Source organism: Emydura macquarii, unplaced genomic scaffold (genome assembly GCF_026122565.2).
Source record: "Emydura macquarii macquarii isolate MOO-44397 ecotype Brisbane River unplaced genomic scaffold, CSIRO-AGI_Emac_v2 contig_2636, whole genome shotgun sequence".
NCBI classification, from domain to species: Eukaryota; Metazoa; Chordata; order Testudines; family Chelidae; genus Emydura; species Emydura macquarii.
Genome location: NW_027132773.1, coordinates 25,355,186 through 25,378,910, shown reverse-complemented (window position 1 = coordinate 25,378,910; position 23,725 = coordinate 25,355,186). Strand labels below are relative to the sequence as shown.

The 23,725-nt window shown below is 40.3% G+C and overlaps 1 long non-coding RNA gene across 1 annotated transcript in view; it reads right to left on the bottom strand.

Moving 5' to 3' along the window:
- Window positions 1-1,583: 1,583 nt before the first annotated feature.
- The window catches only part of LOC137163690 (uncharacterized), a 78,019-nt gene continuing 55,877 nt past the window's right edge, over window positions 1,584-23,725 (bottom strand). The window contains exon 3 of the long non-coding RNA XR_010922784.1: window positions 1,584-1,864. This is a non-coding gene — a long non-coding RNA (uncharacterized lncRNA). The remainder of the gene's footprint in view (window positions 1,865-23,725) is intronic.

The window sequence follows — 23,725 nt, the reverse complement described above, 5'->3', positions numbered from 1 at the left end:
CCCAGCAGACCCATCCCCCGCCTCCCACCGCCAGGCAGCCCAGGGGCATCTACTCCTGTCACTCACACTCCCTGCCACAGGGGGAGTGGGGGAGGGTGACAAATAGGCCCACAGACACACACCCACACCCCGTGGGGCGCTGCTGCCGATGAGGTGTGTGTGCGCAAATGTAAGTGTTGGCCCCCAAACACTGGAATCTCTCAGAGATACACGGTATGCCACTGTGTTTAAGCATGGTTTGCTAAAAAAGTGCTAACACAATTTCCCTGACTAGTATAGACAGGGACTCAAAGATGACAGAAGCTACAATCTCCTCCATTTTATGCAGCTCAGCAAGCCATAGCTCTCCTGGGAGCCTGCAGCCTGTATGTTTCATGCTCTTAAGAATGTCATTATCGGTTTTCCACTATTTCTGAGAGATTGTTTTGTGGTGTTCCGCTACTCTGCACTCTGTTATTTTCTGTGACATTCTCATACAGACACTGGATACAGAGCTGCTGTACTTCTGCGGTATGTTTACGTATATGCCCTACTCTTCTTTCTGTTGTTCACATCCAATCTTTTCTCCAGTCTTCTTCTGTCAGCCTTTATTCTGTCTGCTTTCCTTCCCTATTGTTCTATTCTCCCCACACTTCCTGCTATCCATTATTCATATCCTCTTTCTGTATTATTAACCTCTTCTGTTTACTGATTTGAAATTCCAATTACTGTTGTTGCTGCTGTCACCATTATTCCTCTAGTCCCCTTTCCTTCCTTCCTTTCTTTTTCCATTAGACCCGTCCCCATGCTACCAAACACAAGAAGTAACATGACTCAGAGTCAGTCAGGTAGCGCCATCTTCCCTGCATCTCCATTGGTGGTGGCTTTATTCCAATGAGTCTTCTTTTCACAGAAGAAGTAACTCCGAGGTCAGAGTGTTGCAGCCTTCATGGGGAGGAGGCCTATGCAAAGAAGAGTATTTCTTAAACCCTGCTCTGAAGCAGCCCAGGAATCTATTTCACCTGAAGTCCTGCAGTTATATTTATTATTCATACTCTGGAAGTGCCTTGAGGCCTGGAACATGGCACAGTGAACTCTTGAGTTTTCTGGGGCAATCCACCAACATCCACTAGCATGTGCTGCTGGGTACTACTCTTTCCCTACCAAAAACCAAAACCCATCCACTTTAAACTGTGCTGACGCTAACTGGGGGCTCAGCAGCAATGGAAAGCTTCTCTTTGATGGTCAAATCCAGAAGAAGAGGGACCCCTCCCCTTTACCTAGCCAAATGGCCACCATTGAGGACAGTGAGAGTGTATTGACTCTGCTAAAAAGTTGGCTTCAAACACCATCACAATTAAAGCTACAATTGCCACTCTCCAAACAATATCTGCTAGTAAGTCCCCTTACAGCTACCATCAAGTGGGATGTCAGAGGTCAAGGGCCATATTTCCTTGTAGAAGACCAAATGCAGGGCATGGCTGCCCAAACTGAGAAACACCTCAGGGATAGAAAATTAATTAAAGCTAAATTGGATTACCTGGAAGGTAGAAACTACGTTAGAATCAGAGGAGTCTCTGAAGGAACAGAACAAGGGAAATCTCTGGAATTTATTCCCAAACTTTTAATAGAAATTTCTGCCTGAGGACTTTATATTCATAATAGAAGGAGCCCACAGGTCTCTAACCCCCGGGCTTGTTCATGGAGCTAAACCCAGAGCCCTGATAATCAAATGTCTTAGGTTCACAATCACAGAATCCATTCAATACACGATGAGGGAAAAGAGAGCTTCCATGGGGCAATTCCCCATCTAAAACAATGAATTTTCAAGATTTTGCAAGGGAAGGTGTAGAGCAGAGTGTAGCTTTTGTCAGGGCCAGGTCACCTGCAAAACAAAAGGGGCTAAATTATTACATGAGATTTTTTGCATTGTTTCATATAATATATGGAGAAGTGACCCATTCATTCCAAAAACCTTCAGGAGGTGGAGACCATAATACATAGTATTTTTGGTGTGTTTTGTTTCTGATTACTCCAACTGCTGGCACTTTGTTTGCCTTGACAAGTATGCAGATCTAACTAGCCCCCATTATGTTTAAACCACTCTTCTTACACCCAACTTTGCTCCTGGATGGGTGTGGTGAAGTCGGAGCCCATGTATATGCTTTGGTTTTTAAATGAGGGCTTTGGATTATGATAATAATATAGCATGGACATGCATTGACTGTCTCACTATAATACTTAATGGCACGCCCTTGCTAACTGTGAATCATCCTGGCTGCAATGGCTTTAATGAGCTGCCTGATACTGAGGAAGCAGAAACATAAAACTCCTCGACCCAGACCACATACTAACAGATTGTTGTGGGAGACAACAACAGCAAAACCAATCTGATTCATTTCCTAGCAACCACTAGGTGTCTCAACTCATGTCGGGTGGGCCTTTCTTAAAGTAGCCCTGCAGGCAACCCTTCTGCACCACAGAGGAGCTGAACAGGGTGAAGAGGCACAAACAGACCACAGTGAACAGCAGTGGGTCAGGGCTGTGTACACATTTCTTGGAACCCTCAAAACAGAACATTATCTCCTCTGATTTAGATTGGGCCATGACATTGCTGGTGGATACCAGCGGCATGGACCTGGAGACTATAGTGAGGGTAGTTACCCAGAATCACTTTTGCTTTCCTTCTTATATTGCCGCAAGACCGTAATATTACCATCAGACATGTTTAGTGCACAAACTACATGTCTGGGGATGTTGAGTTACCTATATGCACTTAAAGTTTGGGTAATAGTTGGATTAACTGTTTATAAATGTTTTGCAATACAGGAGATGGCAACTCTGGTGCCAGAAAATGAGCCCTTCCCCCCAAGAACTTTGACACTACTTGTAATCATCTGGCACAGAAGGTTCCTCCCCAAAACCGTGCTGAGCCCATATATCCTACAAAATTTCTAATTGATATAACCACCTATGGGACAGTTACATTATGTAATACAAACTTCAGACCTTTCCTCTTTGTTGGGGATGTTTCCCAGGTGCGATTGCTATTTATAACAATTTTTGTATTCATGTAAGGGTTTGGATGCTGTCGGGGACCACAGAGCACAGTGATACCTGTCCCCCTCTCGCCGCAAAATATGAGTCTTAGCTACATTTAGTAAAATGTACATGGCACTGCCAGGTAAACGAACATTCAAATGTTGCTATACCTTATTATTTTTGTCATTGTTATAGTCCACATAGTTTCCTTTTGTTGCCTCCCCATCTTGTTCTTCTCACTTCCTCTCTCCTGATCTACATACTCAGGAAATTTACACCTTACATGACTGTGATTTGCATCAGACTTCTGCAAGTGGCTGCCACCCCAATGCTGATGCCTCTCCTCAGTTCTCCTGTGCCTACCCTAATCTTTAGAGGTCCGGCAAATTGTGAGCATCTGATAAAGTAATCTAAAATCTATGGATATGTGTCTGAAGCACTTCATCCATAGACTCTTCCCCCTCTGAGGATGCTAATACGTATTGGTCTAATTTCAATGATCCTGAAACCTTTCATAGTCTTTTTTTTTTAAGTAAATGATAGGGAGAGCCCCATATTCCTATTGTGATTGTGAAGGACTTTAATGAAGTGCTTGATCGTTTGTGGACCGATCTCATCTTCGGAGTCATAAAATCAACCGTAACAAGAATGGCCCTGCAATAGCATATTAAGGACCTGGAGTATGTGAATATCTGGGGGCTTGTACATACAATGAGTAGAGACTCTTCAAACTTTTCCCGAGTAAATGGTTCCTATTACCCTGCAGAACCCTTTTTGAGCTCCAGGGACTTGGTTAATTCTGTAATTGACTCCTCCGTTAATACAATTGCTGTCTCTGATCATGCCCCTATAGCTCTTTAAATAGCAGCAGATCTGAATAAGAAACAGTGATGTAGATGGAAATTTAATTCTTCACTTTTATTAGAATCCCATTTCAATTTTTTTATTGAAAAAGAAAGTGGCCTGTTTCTGTAGACAAATGAACCTTCAAAATCTAGCAGATTGTTGTGGGAGACACTGAAGGCCTATTTGAAGGGTAGAATTATTAGTTTTGCATCTGCCAAGATGAAGAAATGTGGAGAAATATGATGGCTCTTGAGAAAAAAGTGAAAGAGCTTGATTTGTCTTATTCCACAGCCCCATCTCCAGATTTGTTGCAATCCCTGATCAACTGTAGCTATGAATTCAACAAGCTACAGTCAGCACAGGCTGAATTCAACCTATTTTGACTCAGGCATGATGGCTGGGAATCCATGAAAAAACTGGCAAGTTGGTAGCATACTGCCTAAGACAAAAGACCTCTGTAGGTAGAATCAGTCATCCATGCTAATCATGGTAAATGATGTACATCATCTAAAAATATTAATAAAGACATCTTTAATATCTATACAGATCTGTACAGATTGGACACAAACCCCTCCCCAGATGCTTTGGATCAATTTTTCAAACATGTTACGTTATAGCAAATTACTGCAGCCCAGTGTGGAAACCTTGACACTCCCCTAACAGGGATAAATTAATTGAGATGATTAAGAATATGAAAGTGGAAGAATTGGCTGAGCAGGGGCATCATATGGATTTCCCAGTATGTCAGTGATGAGGGCTTTTGTCCTTTTCTAACACTAAAGCAATTATTGAATAAATAATAAAGAAATGAATAATAATTAATAATTAAAGATAATGTGTGGGAGAATGATGCAGTAGCCTGATAGCTAGGGTACAGAGATTGGAGATGTATGGCTCCGTTCCCCCTGCTCCACTCATTCTAATGATTTATCGAAAGTGGACCAGCTTCTACAGCAGAGAATGAGAGCACCCAACATCAGAAAATATCATCTCTCAGTGGTAACATCAGGCTCCTGAGGGGTGGGACATCCTGTTCAAATCCTTTCCGCCTCAGGCAGGCAGGGGAATTGAATCTGAGTCCCTTCCATCCCAGGCGAGGGCTAGAAGTTATAAGGTGGGCACCACCAGCAGCCATTTTGTGGGGAGTGAGGCAGGTGCCTAACTCATTCTCACAGAGAACAACTTAGGCACCTAAACCACCTGACTGCAGGAGAAGGGCTCCCTGTTGTGGATCACTGCCAGAGATAAGTGCCTCTCTGCAGCCCAGACTTATGTGCCTACGTCTGTGAGAGGGCTTAGGGCACACCTCTCAAGAGCATCTCCCATTGTCTAGTTTTGGTAGTTCTCCACCTAGTGTGCTGGCTTTTGTGGATCACATTCTATGACACCTATCTCTCTCCATCCACTGTATAGGAATCCTAGGCACCTAAATCAGGCTTTGTGTATCACAGTGGTGTTCCTGCGATTTTCTAGGCACCTACAAGTTAGGCATTGCAGCACCCAGACTTGCAGAGCCTAAGTCCCTTTATGGATCTGAGCCTTAGTGTTAGTGAAAGGAGGCCATTTTTGGTAGCACCAGCTCAACAGAACATCAGTGGCAGAAGCAACTAGAAGAAGAGAATGTGAAAAGCTGGGTCAGTGTCAGACAGGTAAAAATTTCAAACATCCTGGGCTGGTAAAAATAGTGGGTAGAATAGGATGGATAGCCACAAAAATACATAGTGTTTATGGCAGTTGACAATGAGGGTCAGACCTTTACTCCTCTCATAGACAAGAGTTTTCTTTGTGGAAAAAGATACCTCTAAATTTCTTTTTTACCTGCCTATCTGATTAGGAAAGGAGGCTTCCTTGCCTTGGAAGCCAAGGCTGAATTTTTAATTCATAGAACTCCCTGAGACAGGATCTCCAAGTACAATCTGGAACTGTGGGACTGCTGTGTCCCCTTAACTCTCCAGTCTGGGCTGTCTCTCACAGTGTTATGTCAATGACAAGCAGCCAACCCCTCCAGGTGCTCTGATTTCTCAGCTGTCAGCCCCACACCCAGCTAAATTGAATGAAGGTTCTCCAAGCCACTCTTGAATTATACAGAGAGAGATGCACCAGCCAATTACCTAGCCCCCAGCCTTGAACCGCAGAATTATACCATCTTACACTGCTCAAGACTTCCTTGGACGGTGCAAGCTCATTAGTTAGTTCACCATTCTAACAAATGGCAGCGGACATGTAACAGCCCTTGATAACCAGAGCCACGATTCTCTAAGCACACTCTTTTAGATAAAATATAAAACAGATTTATTAACTATGGAAAGATAGATTTTAAGTGATTATAAATAGCAGGCATAGAGATCAAAGTTGGTTATATAAGAAATAAAAATAAACCGGCTGTCTAAATTCTGTAGACTAAGTAAGGTTTGAATCAAACAGTCTCACCCCACTGGACGTTTCAGGCAGTTTACAGTTCTTATTACACAGGCTGTACATTTCCTTTCAGCCTGGGATCGATCTCCTCAGTTCAAAGTCTTTGTCTTCCAGACTATCTTCCAGGTATTGAGAAGGGGGAGGAGAGAGGTGAAGTGATGATGTCACTGTCCCTCTTTTATTCTCTTTTCAAGCTGCTAGAAAGATCCTTGTCTTGACGTATGGGTTAGGCAGCCCCCACTGCATACGTGCATAAGTGGATTCTTCTTGATGCGGCACCAACGTCTGTCTGGCCAGTGATAGTCGCTCCTTTGTTGCTGTTGAAAGGCTGATTGTGGGCATCTCCCAACTTCACAACGTATTTCAGTAACACATATAACAATACTACATAACTTCACATCTAATGATAGTACATATGATTTGACAGGTTATTAATGTTCAACAAATCAAGACTTCTTAAATGATACCCCACAAGGCATACTTTGTATAAAACACACCATAATCATATGACAGTGGTGAATATGGGAGTTCCAGGGTGCAATTGTGAGGTACAAAGTGTGACGCTCCCACAATAACTGACATTTTGATAGGGAAGCTTAAAATATTTGCATCTTATCTTTTCATCAGAGCAATGCATATGGCCATACTGTATTTGCAACTACCTTAACCGCTGTGCTGCTTTATTCTGATAGTGTGACAGAGACACACATATCCAGCTGTCAGAGATATGTCATTTGTATTGCTTCAGAAAGCAGCAAAGCTCCTCCAAACAATACTGCAGCTGAGCAAGCTACTGCCATATGTGTTTCAAGGTATACTCATGACTCTTAAGTGTTTCATCATCAGGTTCCCACAACAGCTCAGAAACTGGTTTGTGGTGTTCTGTTCCTTTTCATAGGTCCATGATAGACTGTTAGACAAGATGGTCAGGGATTCAACCCCATGCTCCAAGTGACCCTAAATCTCTGACTGCCAGAAGCTGGGACTGCACAACAGAGGATAATCAGTAATGTAATATTTCTGGAATCAGAATAAACTTTTAAGTGTATCTACTGTACCCATTGTATTTTCCTCCAGTCTCAGTGTACTCTTAAGTACACTAGCAGCTTCTCATTACACAGCTCCCTGATAACTCTTACCTAACACAGCATTACCTATTCAAATGCTAAAGTTCCTCCAGATATCCACTCCAAACATCGCCAAACTCACCCATTTCAGCATCACCCATAACAATTTGACATTCAACAACAAACACTTTGTCCAAACCATGGTAACAGCCATGGGCACTAGGATGGCTCCCCAATATGCCAGCCTCTTCACAGGCCACCTTGAAGAAGAATTTCTGAACAAATGCACCACAAAACCAATGATATACCTGAGATACACTGATGATGTTTTCATCCTCTGGATAGACAGCTTAAACTCTCTCATAGATTTCCATCACAAACTACCACCTGTCCATTAAACGTTCTCCTACACCAGCATCAACTCTGTGCACACCACAATCCACTTCAACAATGTAGAAGCTACAGAAAACTATATGCAAGAAACCCATGGATCATCACATCTATCTTAACAGATCCAGTAACCATTCCATGCACACCAAGAAATCTGTTATCTATAGCCAGGCATTCGGGTACCAGAGAATATGCTCTGAGGAGAAAGTCCAGGATATACACATTAACACACTTAAAACTACCTTCACCAAACAAGGACACTCCACCAAAGACGTAGATTGCAACATGGAATGTGCCACCCAAATACCCAGAAAGAACCTGCTTCAGTACGGAAATAAAACCCCCTCTGACCGCACACCCCTAATTGTAGCCTCCCACTCCACTCTGGAACCTATACAGGGTACCATCAAACAACTACAATCCATACTTCATGGGGACTCCATTGAGAAAGAAATCTTTCCTGCATCCCCCACTTATGGTCTTCAAACAACCCCTCAGCCTCTCCAAGCTCATCATGAGAATCAAGCTCCCCACAGACCAAGAATCAGCATCTCAAAGAGGCACCAGACCCTGCCAGAAAAACAGAAGCAAAACCTGCAGACATATCAGACTTCTACAATGGTCAATAACCCCCCCCCCTCCCCCAACACATCTTTCAGGATCCATGGATTCTACACATCTATCACAGCATGTGCACTAAATGGCCCAATCACAGTTATGTGGGTGAAACCAGACAATTGCCACGCTTTTGAATGAACTCACATGGGAAAACGATAAAAAGCCAAAACCACTCAATCACCTGTGAGTGAACATTTTGTACAAAGCAATCACTCTATATATGACCTATCAGTCTTCATTCTCAAAGGAAACTTGAACAACACTTTCGAAAGATGAGTCTGGGAGCTTAAATCCATTACTCTTCTAGACAGGAAAAATCATGGACTGAACGGAGACCCTGGATTTATGGCCTATTACAACAATCTGGAACCCACTAACCCCCTCTTTTTGTCCTATGACTACCTAGGTCTAATGGGCCACACTACCTTAAATGGTACCTTAAAATATGTGCTATCTACTTAAGTTAAACAATCTGTTTCACCTTGTGTTTTGCTATAATGATGCAGGGAGCACCTTTCCCAAACCTTAAGAGCTCTGTATGTCTCAAAAGCTTCTCTCTCTCACTAACAGAAACTGGTCCAATAAAAGATAGTACTTCACCCACCTTATCTCTCTAATGTCCTCAGACCAATACGGCTACAATCACATTGCATACAAAGCTCCTTTATAGCAGTCCCTCAGAACAGGGATTTTCCTGATTGCAAACCTAAGTTTCTTTAATACTACAGATTCAGCATAGGGTGCACTTGTTTGCAACCATTATTTGCTTCCCCCTCACTATAAAACGTTTCTTACATTTCTCTAAACAAGTTTCCACCATTCATTTTTATAGTCCTGCCCCAGTCAACGGGAAACACCTGGGCCTGCCAGATGCCTCCTATAAAAGAGGATACAAACAACTAGCTTGGGCCCTGGAGACTCAGTTCTATCCACGTAGAACAAATCTTTCCTCAGAGCAAACCCGTTCTGACGGGAGAGTATTTGAATAAACTCCCAAATCTTTTCCCAAAGCTCTGTGGATCCTAGGGGCTCAGTTATGTTTGTTAATCACTAATTTAGTTTTTCTGTTTATGGTAAGGAGTTTGTAAATCATTTTGGAGTCTGTCTGGAGGAAAAGTACTATATTAATGTAAATCATTTACATTATTCCTTTCAATGACTAGGGACAAGAGGAGATGCATGAAGAAAGTATTTAGAACAGGGAGAGTGTGTCTCTTTGTGGATGACTAAGTTAGTGTCTAATACATGATTTCTTTAAAATTCCCAAGTAAATCATGAATTAATTAATGTTGGTGTCAGTTGATGCTAGGTATATACAATGTGGAAAGAGCGACATAATACACAGCAGTAATAAAGCATAGCAGCTGTTTTTTTTATGTTCAGCCCTCGGTCTTTATATTTTGGGGTGAGTAATTGTAATTGAGTAAGCCAGGCTGTCCATGCATCATCTCCCAAGACTTCTTTCTGAGGGTTTCATTGAGTACTGTCTTATTGGTATTCTGTTCACTAAAACTGCCACCAGATGAATGAGAGAAAATACACCAACAGAAGGAGAAGAGATAACAGGCAGAGCAATGAGCATAAAAACATATCTTAACTTTGTGCTACAGATTTTCTCAATCTCCTATGGATTCCTTTTCCCAGCCCATCCTAGGGCAACTGGCTGCAAACTTGGTCTGTGATTTGCAGCCCCACATGTTCTGCCGTACTTACCAAATGCACACACATTGAAGATGATATTTGCTACCTACCCGGAAATCAGAATTTTACGAGTCAATACCACAAAAAGAAAGGAAGAGGGAAAAGTGGGGGGGGGGGGGGAGGGAGGGAAGACCCATAGCCTCTGGCACTAATTTGATAGTACTATATAATAACCATTTATATGACACTTTATTATGTAAGTATCATAAGGTTCATATATAAAATCAATATAACTAGCTGTAAAATACAGCTCAGCCTAAGGGTAATTTAAAAAGAGAACTCACAGCCTTAGACTGAAAAATAGCATGAGAAAGTTTGAAGGCTTCCAAATAGCAGCAGACAGTGGGGAGGATACATGATCCCCAAAAGACTGAAAATCAGTGTTTGGAGATGAAAGAAGATCTGACTAAGAAATTCAGAGGTGGCACATATGACATAAGTAGACAAAAATGCTGGATAAATAGGCATAATGTGTACTAAGCCAAAAGCACCTTAATATATCAGACCACAAATTGTAAAATCAAGTTGGTAAATAACTTTATGTCTTGAGGAGTCATTTACACCTGTGCACAGTGGATATAAAATTCTGCCGAATCAGGAATCACACATGCAGCCAGATTGTTGGTCCATTCGGGCTATACTTGGTGCAGGACCAGATAGAGTGGGAAAATATGGCATAAAAGCCACTTTTATATTATCCCAAACTAAGGACCAGTCTGGCTCCCAGTATAAGTTAGTGCAACTTTCAAACCACTCTAATTTACACTCAATTGTTCTGAAAGATGGAGTCTGACATGATGTAGCACTGCCCTGACTACTCCCTTTCCCCCTGGGAACAGTTTTGTGTCGGGGCAAGAGGGAAATGGTGGTACCATAGAGCTGCTACCCTGTCTCTATGTGACCCAGTTATTCCCTGCGCATAATGGGCTTAAACCTACAGTGAGGCAAGCAACTATAGTAGGGTAACGAATCTGGCCCACTTTGTGTAGGCACCAGTGAATAAACAAGGTGCAAGGCAATGGAAAAATAAGACCAATAACCTTGCGCACAGGGTTCATATTGAAACTCTGACCAAAAAAACCATAATACCAAAACAATGCCAGCATGATAACTAAAAAGGATTACTTGTTTTCATTCCTCTGAGACAGTTAATGAATTTGTGTATAAGAAAAATAAAATACATCCCACTACTTTTTATGTGGCAGTGGATTTATACCCATTAGTTTGATTACTTTAGTTTGGAAGGAAAATATTCAAATTTACCTTGATTATAACTTGTATTTGAAAAAAAAAAAAGAGACAATAGTTCCTCACTTTGGGGAGCTACATGACAATAGTAGCATTGGCAATATCCTTTAATTAGTAACACAGATGCCCTTTATATTACAAAAATGGCATTACAAGTGCAATGAAGATTCTGAATGAAAACATCAAAGAATTCACATTTATAGCAAAGGATCAAACCTCCGACGACTGCATGAATAAAATGGCACCCTAACTTGCCTTTGCCCATGCCCTATTGTGTTCGGATAGCGAAGGCTTCATCCTCAAATATGTCTCCATCCTTTTAACCAATATGTGCTCATTGTACTGGGCAAACTGGGAAATATTCTCCTTCTGATGTTTATGTATAATGCTTATCTCATTACTATTACTGGGAATGAAATGAGACTATTGAAACAATATGCCCTACTTTTATTAGTAATGTAACTAATCTATGTAGTTGTGTTGATAAGACATTATTTTGCATCCATTGTAACAAGGAAAATAATGTCACAACATGACCTTATAGAAACATTTTTTAAATCTGTAAAATTAATTAACCAACCAAGTTCATGGATCCTCTCTTTGAGAGTGTTCTATGAAGTCATTTATTAGTAGGCATTCTAAAATAGCTGCCACAGATGCTAAACTCACTGTCACAGATGTCTTTGGTAACTTGGCTGATAATAGGCTTGTGTCATAACATGACCTTCTTTTGCCAAAGAAACTAAACATGCTAATTAGACCTTTGAAAGAGGAAAAACCTTCACTTTCAAAACTCATATTGCCCTTTACTGTCTCTGAACACAATGTGGTGTTTGCAAGTGTGTTCTTGCAGCACTGATATCATATAGTAGTCATATCAATTGGTGTGAAATCTCCAGTGAGAGTATGCAGATATATCATTTAACATATTAAGTGGTATGCATTTTATTTCACTCAGATTATGATATAAAATCTCACTTTGTGAAATTAATTTATTGACCCTTTTACATTTAATCTCAGAACAGCTAACATTAATGAATTTGCAGTACACTAGCTTGAACTGACACCTTAATAGATTGTAATTGACGTTTACAAATCTTTTTTGCAAGAGCAGTAAATTCTACAGGACTACAGGTATTGATCATTAGCACAATGATCCATGTCACAAGCACCTCAGTTTATCACAACCTTATTTTCCCTAATGACATAAGTAAGCGTTTTAATTCAGGTGATATATCAATAAAATCATCATGATACTGAAAGTGAATGCTGTCAGTGAGATCACTATTTTATAGGAGGAGAAGGTAGAATAGTGGATGAATAAGTGGAACAAATGATTTTATTAAGCAGGTTTACTAAATCTACATCACAATTTAACTGGACAAAATTTGTTCCTCCTTGTTTAATTTTGTTAACCTTTGGAGAACCCATTAATGTTTGGGTAGCAGCTTTCCATTTGTATGAATTCAAGTATTTATGTGATAATGAATGAAGCTGCATGAGAATTAATATACTAACATGAGAAATATTTGCCCAGGCAGCTTTTTATATACTGGTTTTATGTATTTGGTGTTAGGAGGTAAAAGGAGAACAGAATGGTAAAAGCCAGTGGTTTAAATACAAGTTATCACTAAACGTGAACAGTGGTGAGGAGCAGAGGTTACAACTGCAAAAAATATCTTTGTCTGAAGACACTGTGAACATAGTCAACTCAAAAGCATGGAACAAGTTGTCTGCATTGTGGTCAGATACTAAAGAAAAATGCGAAGATCAGTTTCTCACAACAACTGCACTGTGATATAGGGCATGTGGAGGCAAACTGGTATGTGGTTTGGCAGAGGAATGATTTTCCATTGCTGCGATACTGAAGAGCTGCTGACAGGGAAGAAGGCCGTCACCCCTGTTGCTGTCATGAGGGAGAAACTGAGAGTAAGTCAACAGCAGCAAGGTCTAGAAGAGAGGGCAAGACACAGCAAAAGCCACAACAGATGTAAGGCAACAGCAGCGATCAGATGGTGTTATGAAATGTTCTGCGAAGAGCTGGTCGGAAATTTTATGATGGAACACTTTTCTATAAGAAAACACTGATTCATCGAAAGCAAAATGTTCTATGGAAACTTATTAAGTCAAAGTGCTCATTGAGTGCTTATTGAGTGCTCATTGAGTGCTTATTGAGCCAAAGTGCTCAAAGGTGCTTAGGCCAGTCCCTTGTTCCTGTATGCATGCCTCTGCAGGCCGTGTACTTCAGCTTTGTGTTTGTCTGCATGTATTCAAGCCGGGTGAGACACACATTTGGGGATATGACCTATCAGAGTTTCATATCTGTCATACTGTTATATGTATGACATTACAGGAAACGTGCTATCATAACAATAATATTCAGTATGTCATGAGCATTCCAAAAACACCTTACATGAAATACTTTGCATCAGACAATATACAGTTACCCTGTAAGGGTGAACATGAATGATACACAAATCACACCATAAGGGTGTACGTGCGGTACAGGTTGTCACAAATGGAAAAAAATTAGAAATCAGGAATGATCCCATGAAACAAAGGCCAGTTCCATTCAACTGTAGTCCAAATCCATCGTGTCACCTTTGATGACTTTCTTCCTAAAATACCTCCTAGCCCTTCCCTACAAGAATCAATGTCTTCATACATTGTTCCTGTTTATAAATGGCTAGGGCATCCAATCGGGATTGAAATCATGTCATGTGTCTTAGATGATCAGGCATGCAGACCAAATACCAGACCAAATATTGGTTGAAATCATGGCTCTATTGAAGCCAATACCAAAATTCCCACTGATTTCAGTGGAATGAGGATTTCTGCCACCGAATCTTTTCAGGGGCACTTGCTATGAACAGTTCATGAAAGTCCACAGGCCCAAATAGTTAATAAAAACATTCAAACAGTTACAAATAATGAAGACATTAATGATAAAATGATCAGTTCATGGACATTTACAAACAGCTGAAAGGGTCAAATCCACTCAATAAATTGTTTGAAATAAATAGATTGACCAGATCTCTAGTTTTGACACATGAAGCCTCAGTTTGATAAAATGGAGGGAAGGGAAGGGAAAACTATGGGAAGCAGACATCAGAAATAAATAAATAAATAAATGATTTATTATCTTAAGCTGTTAATGGCACAGATTTCCAATTGCCTTTGTTATTGAGAAATCGTTTCCTTCAAAGAAGCTTTAAAGCAAACAGAATTAGAGCATGTTGAAATTAAGAAAGCAGGAACACCAGCCATTTACCATTCAGAAATAATATGATTTTAATGATGGTATTACAGAGTCGGAACAATAAAAGCTTTCCTGGCTACTGATCTCTGTACACTTGTGCATTAAACCTTGCAAAGGGTCTATGAAGCCTTGTGGTTTAAAGTTCATTATATAATTGTGGTGCAATGCTAGCCTTTGCAATAGTTAAACATGAGGTTCTGTAGTAAGTAGTTCAACAGAAACTTGTTCAGCTGAAGAGGGAATAATTTAGTAGCTAAAATGTAAGGAAAATGAAGCATAGTTCAAGGACCTGTTTTATGTGCCTCTGAAAAACTCGGAATGCCATTAAGATAGCACTTATCTTGTAATATGAAAACATAAATGGCAGATCTTTATTTTCACTTCGGCATAACTTAAAGATTTGTCTTTTTCACTGTATGGGTGACATTTAACTGAACTGTCTGAAGGAATAACCATGTCCTTTTTTTCTATGCATAGTTCAAAAGGGAGTAAATTATATTTAGCGATATTGTTCTGAAAGTTGGCAGTCTTTTCATCCACGTTTTCAAAATGACTTATAGGTATTGTTTATACCTAAAGATAAAGTCTTAATTTCTTGAGGCAGATCTTGCTCACGCATTTCTCTTGTCATTCTGCATAATTATTTGATAAACACATATGTATTTTGGGATGGAAAATTCAATGTAAGAAAATGCACATAAAACTAAAATGGGAGATGGAATCCTCCATATTTGACAAACTAGGGAGGATGAATGGCCCAATGGTTAGGGCACTAACTTGGCACTTGGAAGACCTAAATTCCATTCCCTGCTCTATCATAAGTTTTCTATGTGACCTTGGGCAAGTCACTCAGTTTCTCTGTGCCTCAGTTCTCCATCTGTAAAATGGATATAATAGCACTTCCCTACCACAGGGAGCGGTGAGAGTAAATGCATTAAAGGCTGTGAGATGCTCAGATGCTACAGTAAGGCAGGCTATATGCATACCTAAGATAGACAGAACTCATATGAAAAGTCTCTTGCTAAATTTTCTGCTTTGCTTTAGTCACTGATGTGTGTACAATAGCTGTCAATTCAGTACATTTCAATAAGAGGTATGACACCCATTTGCTGTTTACGCCTTGACTGGTGGTGTAACCCGGATTGGCAGCAACGTCATACATGGATATTCAGACGTACTTGACAGCTAACAAGAAATAGTATTTCCTTGGTTGTAATTGTCAAAACGTATACCATGTAGAACTGTTATTATACAATATGGCAATGCAGAGGTCTGCCTAAGCCTGACTGCCATTTGGATGTTTAGATGTATTTTTTATTTAAGGTTGGTTTGTAAATGCAGTTACACGACAGCCTTCAGTCTCTATCCTTATTTACACTAAAAACTTAATACCCAAGAATTACAGTCATCATAAGAACAGACACAAAAAACCCACCCAAAGCAAAACACACTGTGTCCCAGCCCACTGTCCCTGTAAACGAAAAGGTCAATCCAAAATCAGAGACTCCCAAGCCGCATGCCATTTCTCTGCAGTCGTTTGTTTGTGTTCAGCCAAATCTAGGGACTAAATGGCAGCACAAAAAGGTTCAAACCAAAGCCTTTCCTCCCCGGCTTGAAAACTGACTGAATAAGTAGCCTAGAACTACTGCACTGATTACTGCAAGTGTCTCTAAAGAACATACATTTCCTAGCAAAAATTTCTGCAGACCTATCCAGTAGTAAGATTTCATAACCCTACCGTACATAATCTGCTGCATTCACCTTTCCTCACACATTGCAAATATATCAGAAAAGGCTTCCCCACCTCCTCTCATCCTATGGTCCTTTGCAAAATTGCTGATTCCAGCTTTTTCTTTCAATACCGACCCTTCCCTTTCTTAACTTCCTCAAAGACCCTCGTGGTCACTCATTCCCAATCTTGCATTTGGTTATGAAGCTTTCTCAAAAGGCCCAGCAACAACAAATAACTCTTGTGTTCTGCTGCATACAAATGTCCTGAAAAAGAGCACAGAGAGGACACCAGACTCTTCTTGAGCAATTCCCATCATTCCATCTGGGACACAAAATACTTCCGAATTATTTCTCCTTCTGTAAAGACCTTTCCAATTGCAGTTTCATTACAGAGTAAGCAGATATTTAGTTTCTAATTACTTCAGCCAAAAGTCAATGTTCTATATCCACCAAGTACAACGAGGACAAAGCAATAGTGAGAGACCTCTGCAGGTTGCACTGCATAATGCCCGGTCATTATAGTAATTTAAAAAGCACATCTGTCTAATTGACTATCTGATTCTTCCACCAAAAAATGTACTGGCCCTATTTCTTCTTAAACGAGGATGCCCAAAATCATCCTGTTACCTTGCAGCATCACCTGCCGCCTATCAATAAATTCCATCAGATTTTAACCCTGTCAGTTCTTCTACTCTGTCAGTCACTGGGGCTAAACAATTAAAATGCCCCCTTGAAAAACAGTTGACAAGACATTAATAAGAAAGTAGCATTTTTATAAAAAGATCTTTCCTCAGATTCTGATCTTGTGGGCCATAAACTGAGACACACTACCTCACACCCAAATAGCAGGAATCCACTATAACCCACTTCCTGGTTGATTTTATACTACCCTCCGCAGTGTCCCTTCATCATAGGGCCCAATGGATAGATATATACACAGAAATTAAGAAATATTTTTAAATGTTTTTATTAAAATAGTTAAGCATAATACAACACATAATATAAGAACACACATCAGGAAGTAAAACATGATGAAACAAAAAAAATTAAAATTAATGGATTATTGAGATGACCATACGTGTGCTCCTCAGAGGGTCTGATCCAACTCCCTTTGACTTCCCATTGTAAAGCTGATTGGAAAATTTTCATGATGATTGTTTATTATTTCTTGTAGAGCTGTGACTAGAGCTAAATCAGGTCCCCACTGTGTTAGACACTGCAAACATAGAAAGAGAGACAGTCCTTACCCTGAGGAGAATTCAGCCTAAATAAACAAGACAGAAGATGGGAGAGAGATGAAAGATGACTGGGAAGTGAGGTACAGAGATATTAAGCAAAATGCCCAAGATATCAGGAATCAGGGATTGTAGCAGAGCCAGGCTTTGGGTAACTTTACAAGCACTGCTGTACTAGGCTGCTTGATTGACTACACTGTCTAATTGGGAAGAGTCAGTAGGCCAGTTCTTAAGCTCAGCAGTGGCAGCAGTTTGATGGATGCTCAAAGCATTCACCTATGGCTGGGATAGCTCCTGTGCCTGCTTGTTCTGAGCCTTGGGCCCAGCTATGCTCCTGCCTGGACGCAGCCTTCCCCACGCCTTGCCTCAGTTCAGGTAACCCAGCTCTGACCCTTGGATCTCATTCTTGACCTCTGACTCCTTGGCTCTGGCATCTGGCCTCTGATGCCGGGCTCCTATTCCTGCCTACCAAGTCTGGTGCTAACCATGAAGCTGACTCTGGTGCCAGCCACTATGCACAACCACCCATGTCCTGGTCTCTGACACAAGGTCACACCACAAGTCTATGGCTGACCATGAAATTAAACTCAGACCTCTCAAATCTCTGTCCAGCACTATCCGTCCTACTACTAATATATAATCATGAAGTTCTATCAATGAAAAACTGAATATTTCCAGGGAACATTTCTTCTTTTTTCCCCCAGCCAACTCCATAAACAATAAGAACATGTTTGTCAAAACATATTCTAGATGATAAACGGGAAAAAGCTTTCCAAGAAAATGCTTCATGTTTTTTACCAACTGTAATTTTTACTTTGAGTCTGACAACAACAAAAAAACACCTCATGTAATGAGCTTCTCAGAGTATTTCATTATTTCTGTTCCCAATCCCATCCACAAACTCATGCCAATGAAATATTATTTTTATCATAGTTAATTGAAACTTTTGTACCTCACAAGGAATTTGGCTGAACTGAGAGTGAAGAGTTGGCCCGTTTTATTCAAATGGGTTTGATAACCCTTAATTCCCCAAGGCTAAGTCATGCCTATTAGCTCTTGCATTGAGTACTGTTCCAGGAGATTCTGAGCAAGGGTTTCAGCCTCATGATGACATAAGGGCTCCCCAAAACACCCCTCTGAGGTGGGAGAATGCACAGGCTAATTGTCCCTAGATGGATGCACCAAGCCAGTTCCACAGGATGCTTCAAAATGGGTGGGTGGGACCATGATTCTGCCTTCTCCTCACACTCTTTAGGCTGATATGCAGTGCAATGAGTTATAGAGGGAGCAATGCCTGACTTCCCTTGACTTTTATGGAACTACATTGATTTACACCAGCTGAGGATCAGGCCCCACAACTATTACCAGCAAATAATAAGATGCCATCAAGGGAAAGAGACCATATGTAATACCATTTCTGAAACTCTGGTTCAATGTAATCCAATATTCTTTTGCAATATCCACATATTGCTAATGATTAAACTTCAGTCACTGAGGGACATAGTTTTTCTTCCACTTTTGTTCTCTTGGAAAACTATCAGTGCATTACAATGACTTGAGAACAATCTGAACAGAAGAAATTGATAGAAAATACAATTGACTTTGCAAGATAGCAGGAATCTTCTCAATGCTTGTTTAAAGTGTAAGTGATCATGCAATTCTTTGTCTTTCATAAAGATTCTGCTAACTAGCACTATACTGATTTTCATAATGTTATTTTTAAGTTACTGATCCTCCCTCCATCTGCAAAGTAGATCAACCACTGTGAAGTATATAGTCAGCATAAAAAATTATTCTAATACATAGTCAGGGATGCTTTCTAGTCTCTTGGGTAAATACCGTTCATTTTACAAAACTAACTAATTATATTTACTCAATAGATTGGAATAATCAGAAGGCTATTTCCATGTTTCCAGAAAATAATATGTATTTTATAATTTTCATTTAAGGATTTATGCTATTTTTAAATGAAGAAAATCAATAAAAACAAAAAAGGTTTTCTTGTCTATGGGCCAGATACACAGATGGTGCACATCCATGTAGTCATCAGTTGAGAATATGACCTACTTTGTTTAAATAGCATTAAGGGAAATATTCTGCCATCAGTCGGTGCCTTGAACTCCACTAATAGCAACAAAGAGAATGAGAGAAGACTATGCTCCTAAAGGCTTAACGTTAATTGACAAGAGTCTTGAAATGCAGTGAGAAGGCTGTCCTTAAAGCAAGTTGTTCCTTTTGTTCCCTTCACAATGGGACAGATAATAATACCTGAGTCAGTCTTAACTTTGTTTTTCTTGTCTGCTGTCTGCATAAGTCCTCTTATATTATTTCAACAACTTTTTTCCCCACTTGTATTATGTGAGCATTGTGAGGTAAAGGATTGTAAAGCTGCAATATTTTCCTGAGTTAATGACACATGCCTGCTTAGTTGAGATAATAAAACTCTTTACACTAGTAGTTAAATCAGTTTCTAGCTGGCAGGCTAATATTAACAGTATTCCTTCCCCAGTCCCTAGAAAACTGATTCAGTTCTCCTAAGGCTGCAGCAATCCCATTGCTGTATAGATTGTTAAGCAAACCTGCCTCCATTATTGGTATTATGCAAAAGAAGCTAAAATTCTAAAATGCAATGATACTTGGGCTGTAAAATGTGCCAGGAACAACAAAGTTTAAAAGCAAGCATATTCACCGCAAATACATGAAACCAGCCAGTTTTACATTTATTTTCATGTATAACATTTAAAAAAAACCCTATTTAAACAGGTATTTGAAGGTATCAGCTAGGTTAATTATACTGTACTATGGTATTTTGTTTTTCATTGAATTGTCCTGTCTTCCTTGAACAAAGAATGATATTGGCAGTCTGCATTTTGTTTAGGATTATATCTTCCCCCACTCCAAGACACCCTGTCCCCCAGTAGCTGGTCTTGGAACCAGGGGTGGTTTTGATGAGGCTAAGGAATGAATCCTTTCTTCCTCAGGTTCCATGACTGCTTTTCCAGCTCTTTTTCTTAGCGTATGTGCAATGTGTCTCAGGTGGCACTTGAGCAGGATTCATCACTGAATTTGCCCTACTAGTTGGATCATTAGCGTCCCCAATTCAGGCCCAGCACTGACAGGGAAAGAGACATGTCCCCCTCTCCAGCTCTGAGGCTGCATTAGTGCCTACCATTTTGGAGCCCAACTTTGTGCTGGTGTAACTTCATTGAAGTCAATGGACTTATGACAGTAGATCATTTTTTTTACCTCTTTTGGGTATCAGTGACTGATAGATCTGCACCATGGCAATGCCATAAGCCTCACTCCTTCCCCAGTCTCTTCCTGACTTACCCACAATCCCCTCCTGTGTGACATATACAGAGAACCCAAATGAAACTGAACTCTGCAGAACAAGGGTTTAGAACCTTTGAGTGAGCTCCCCGTATCCTATACTCATGTATAGCTGACCCACACCAATTGTGTTGTATCTGGGAACCTCTAGGGACATGGAGAATGGAGCAGTATGTTTCTCTCATATTCTTTTTAGGCAGGGGAGGTAATAAAGAGAAGAAAGTTTCAAACTATGACTATAACACTGAACACATGTGGCATATAGGATAGTTATTACAAGGTATGGCAATACTTTTATAGAAGAAAATGCAATTTACAAAGAGAAGCTAAAGCTGGCTCCACTTGTTACTAGAGAGAAGGCAATAAAATAAAGTAAAAGAAAACAGACAGCACTGTCAATAAAGGTCAAAGGATAATATACTGTGGGATCTAGGGGTCAGGGGCATATGTCTTGGATTCATAGTACATAATGAATAGTGCCCTCTTGACAGAGCATTGTAAGAGAGTTTCTTTTTGTATTTTAGTGCTGTGAGTTTCATCATAGCAAGAAAATCTTACAACTGGTTCAACCAAATGCTCTTGGAGGGAACATGGAGATGACACCAGGGAGAAGCTATGTGGAAACTGATTGTACCAGTTGTGATCCCTCTGGGACAATACAGATCACAAAGCCCAGGATGAACCATAAGAGAGCTAGGGACAAAGCATTATCTGCAAAGGGGATCCAGCTAAGGAACAAACTTCCAGAGGAGATTAGATGAATCCAGAATCTCTGACCATTTTTAGGAAATGCTACAAAATCTTCCTTTTCATAAAGGCCTTTCTACCATAAGAATGATACTGACATTGAACACTGACAACCTGTTCTACCCCCAAAAACCTTACCAAGCCCACCTGTCACCCAAAAGAAAAAATATATTAATAAAATTCAACAAATTCAAAACCAAGAACCCTAACCCAATCAGTTTGTACCCCCGAAAGGAAGAAGTGTGAAATACTCCACCAAGTTCACTAGGGACCTTGCTATTGCTTAAATGCTGGGAACTCAGATAATATGGTGATTGAACAACTGTATAAAACCATAAGATAGTTTCGTAGTTTCAGAGAGTTTAAAAGTCAGAAGGGACCATCAGATCATCTAGTCTGAATCCTGTGTATCACAGGCCATTAATTTTCACCCTTATGCTTTTATATAAAACCCAAAGTCTTTAATTAGGCTAAAACATTTCAATTCTCAAGAGACTTTAAACTATGTGCCACAGGAACAGAATAGGAGAGACCAAGGTGCCACTAATGCCTATTAAGGTAAGATGGACAAGCTACAGTCAAAAGATGACAAAGGAGGGGGATATAACTGGGATCTATTGTCAACCACCCAGAGGATGATGGGTACTATCAGAATGAGGGCCATGTAAGGAACTAGACTAATTTTAAGTTTCTCTGTGCAACTCAAAATCTAAGTACATCTTAACTAAATGCTTTTATTTAAACATTTCCCATAATCCTTTTGAAAATGGACTTTTGTCACCATCATTGTCAAACCAGGCTGTCTCTCAGGGTTGTGCATTTCTGTCAGCTGATGCAAGTTTTCAGTCAGTGACTTGATAGAGTCTGCATTGCACCTTCAAAGTCTTCTTGGGACCTCAATTCATCCTCAGCAACCTGTAGGTGTGAAGATTTACTGAAGCCATTTTTTAATTCAATATCACCATGGCCATCCATTCCGGAAAAGTCTGACCCCAGGAAATATCTCTGTCCCCAGGAAAGGTAAACCCAATGCACTGTCTTTTCAGAGTGAGTACTGGGACAAAAGAAATGGGACACCAGAACATGCCACAATTTTGAAACATTGCCATTCTGTCAATGTGGCAGTGGACAATTTTCTGTCTCTTGTGAAGTTCCTCCCACTCCTCAACCCATTTGCAGAGAAACTTATGTTGGCTGGCACAGACCTGACTCAAAATTCTCAGCCAAAAATGGGATCTTTTTGTATAAAGACTGAATTTATGCCCTAATGTTTAACCACAACAGCTATGTCATGATTCGCTTCTGGCTGGCCACTTTGGACAATGGAAAATGTTGAGGCTGGTGTCTTGAAATTTCTGGTGGTCAAAACTGCATTCATTCATTGAGTCTTACTCCAATGGCAAGAACAAAAACAAAGACTCCCTGTGCCAAACCCCTAAGTACTTTGCTTTTCTTGCCAACTCCATCTCAACCATGGTCATTCATCTGTGTGGACCTTATCACTTATCTTCCCAATTCCCAGGGCCACATGATCACATGACCATGCTAGTCATTGTCAATCTACTTACAAAATGTCCCATTTTGTTCTGTACCACTACAGAGGTAACAGTCCGTTTTCAACCAAGTCTTCAAACTCCATGGCCTACCATCTAAGATTACATTTGATTGAGGATTGCAGTTAATTTCATTTTTCTGGCAAGAGTTGTCCAAGCTCCTGGATGTTGGTCTACGTGTGTCCTCAGCTTATCACCCCCAGACAATGGACAGATGGAATGAATGAACCAAATTCTTGAGCAACATCTCTGTTGCTTTATCAGTTACGACCAGAATGACTGTTCGCTTCTCCCTTTTGCCAAATTCAGGTACAACTCCAATCAAAGATCAACTTCCCAGAGTCCTTTTTATGCCAACCAATTTCCACCTCCAGTTCCATCCATCCAATCCACAAGTCTCCCATGTGCCCACAGCCTCCAACCTAGTTAAACACCTGCATCCAGGAGGAGTTGAAAGCCCATCTAGAATGGGCCAAAAAAGATTACAAATGCTATGCCAACCTTTGTCAGCAGGGAACCCCTCACAACATGTTTGGAGACAAAGTATGTCTCTTCACACAG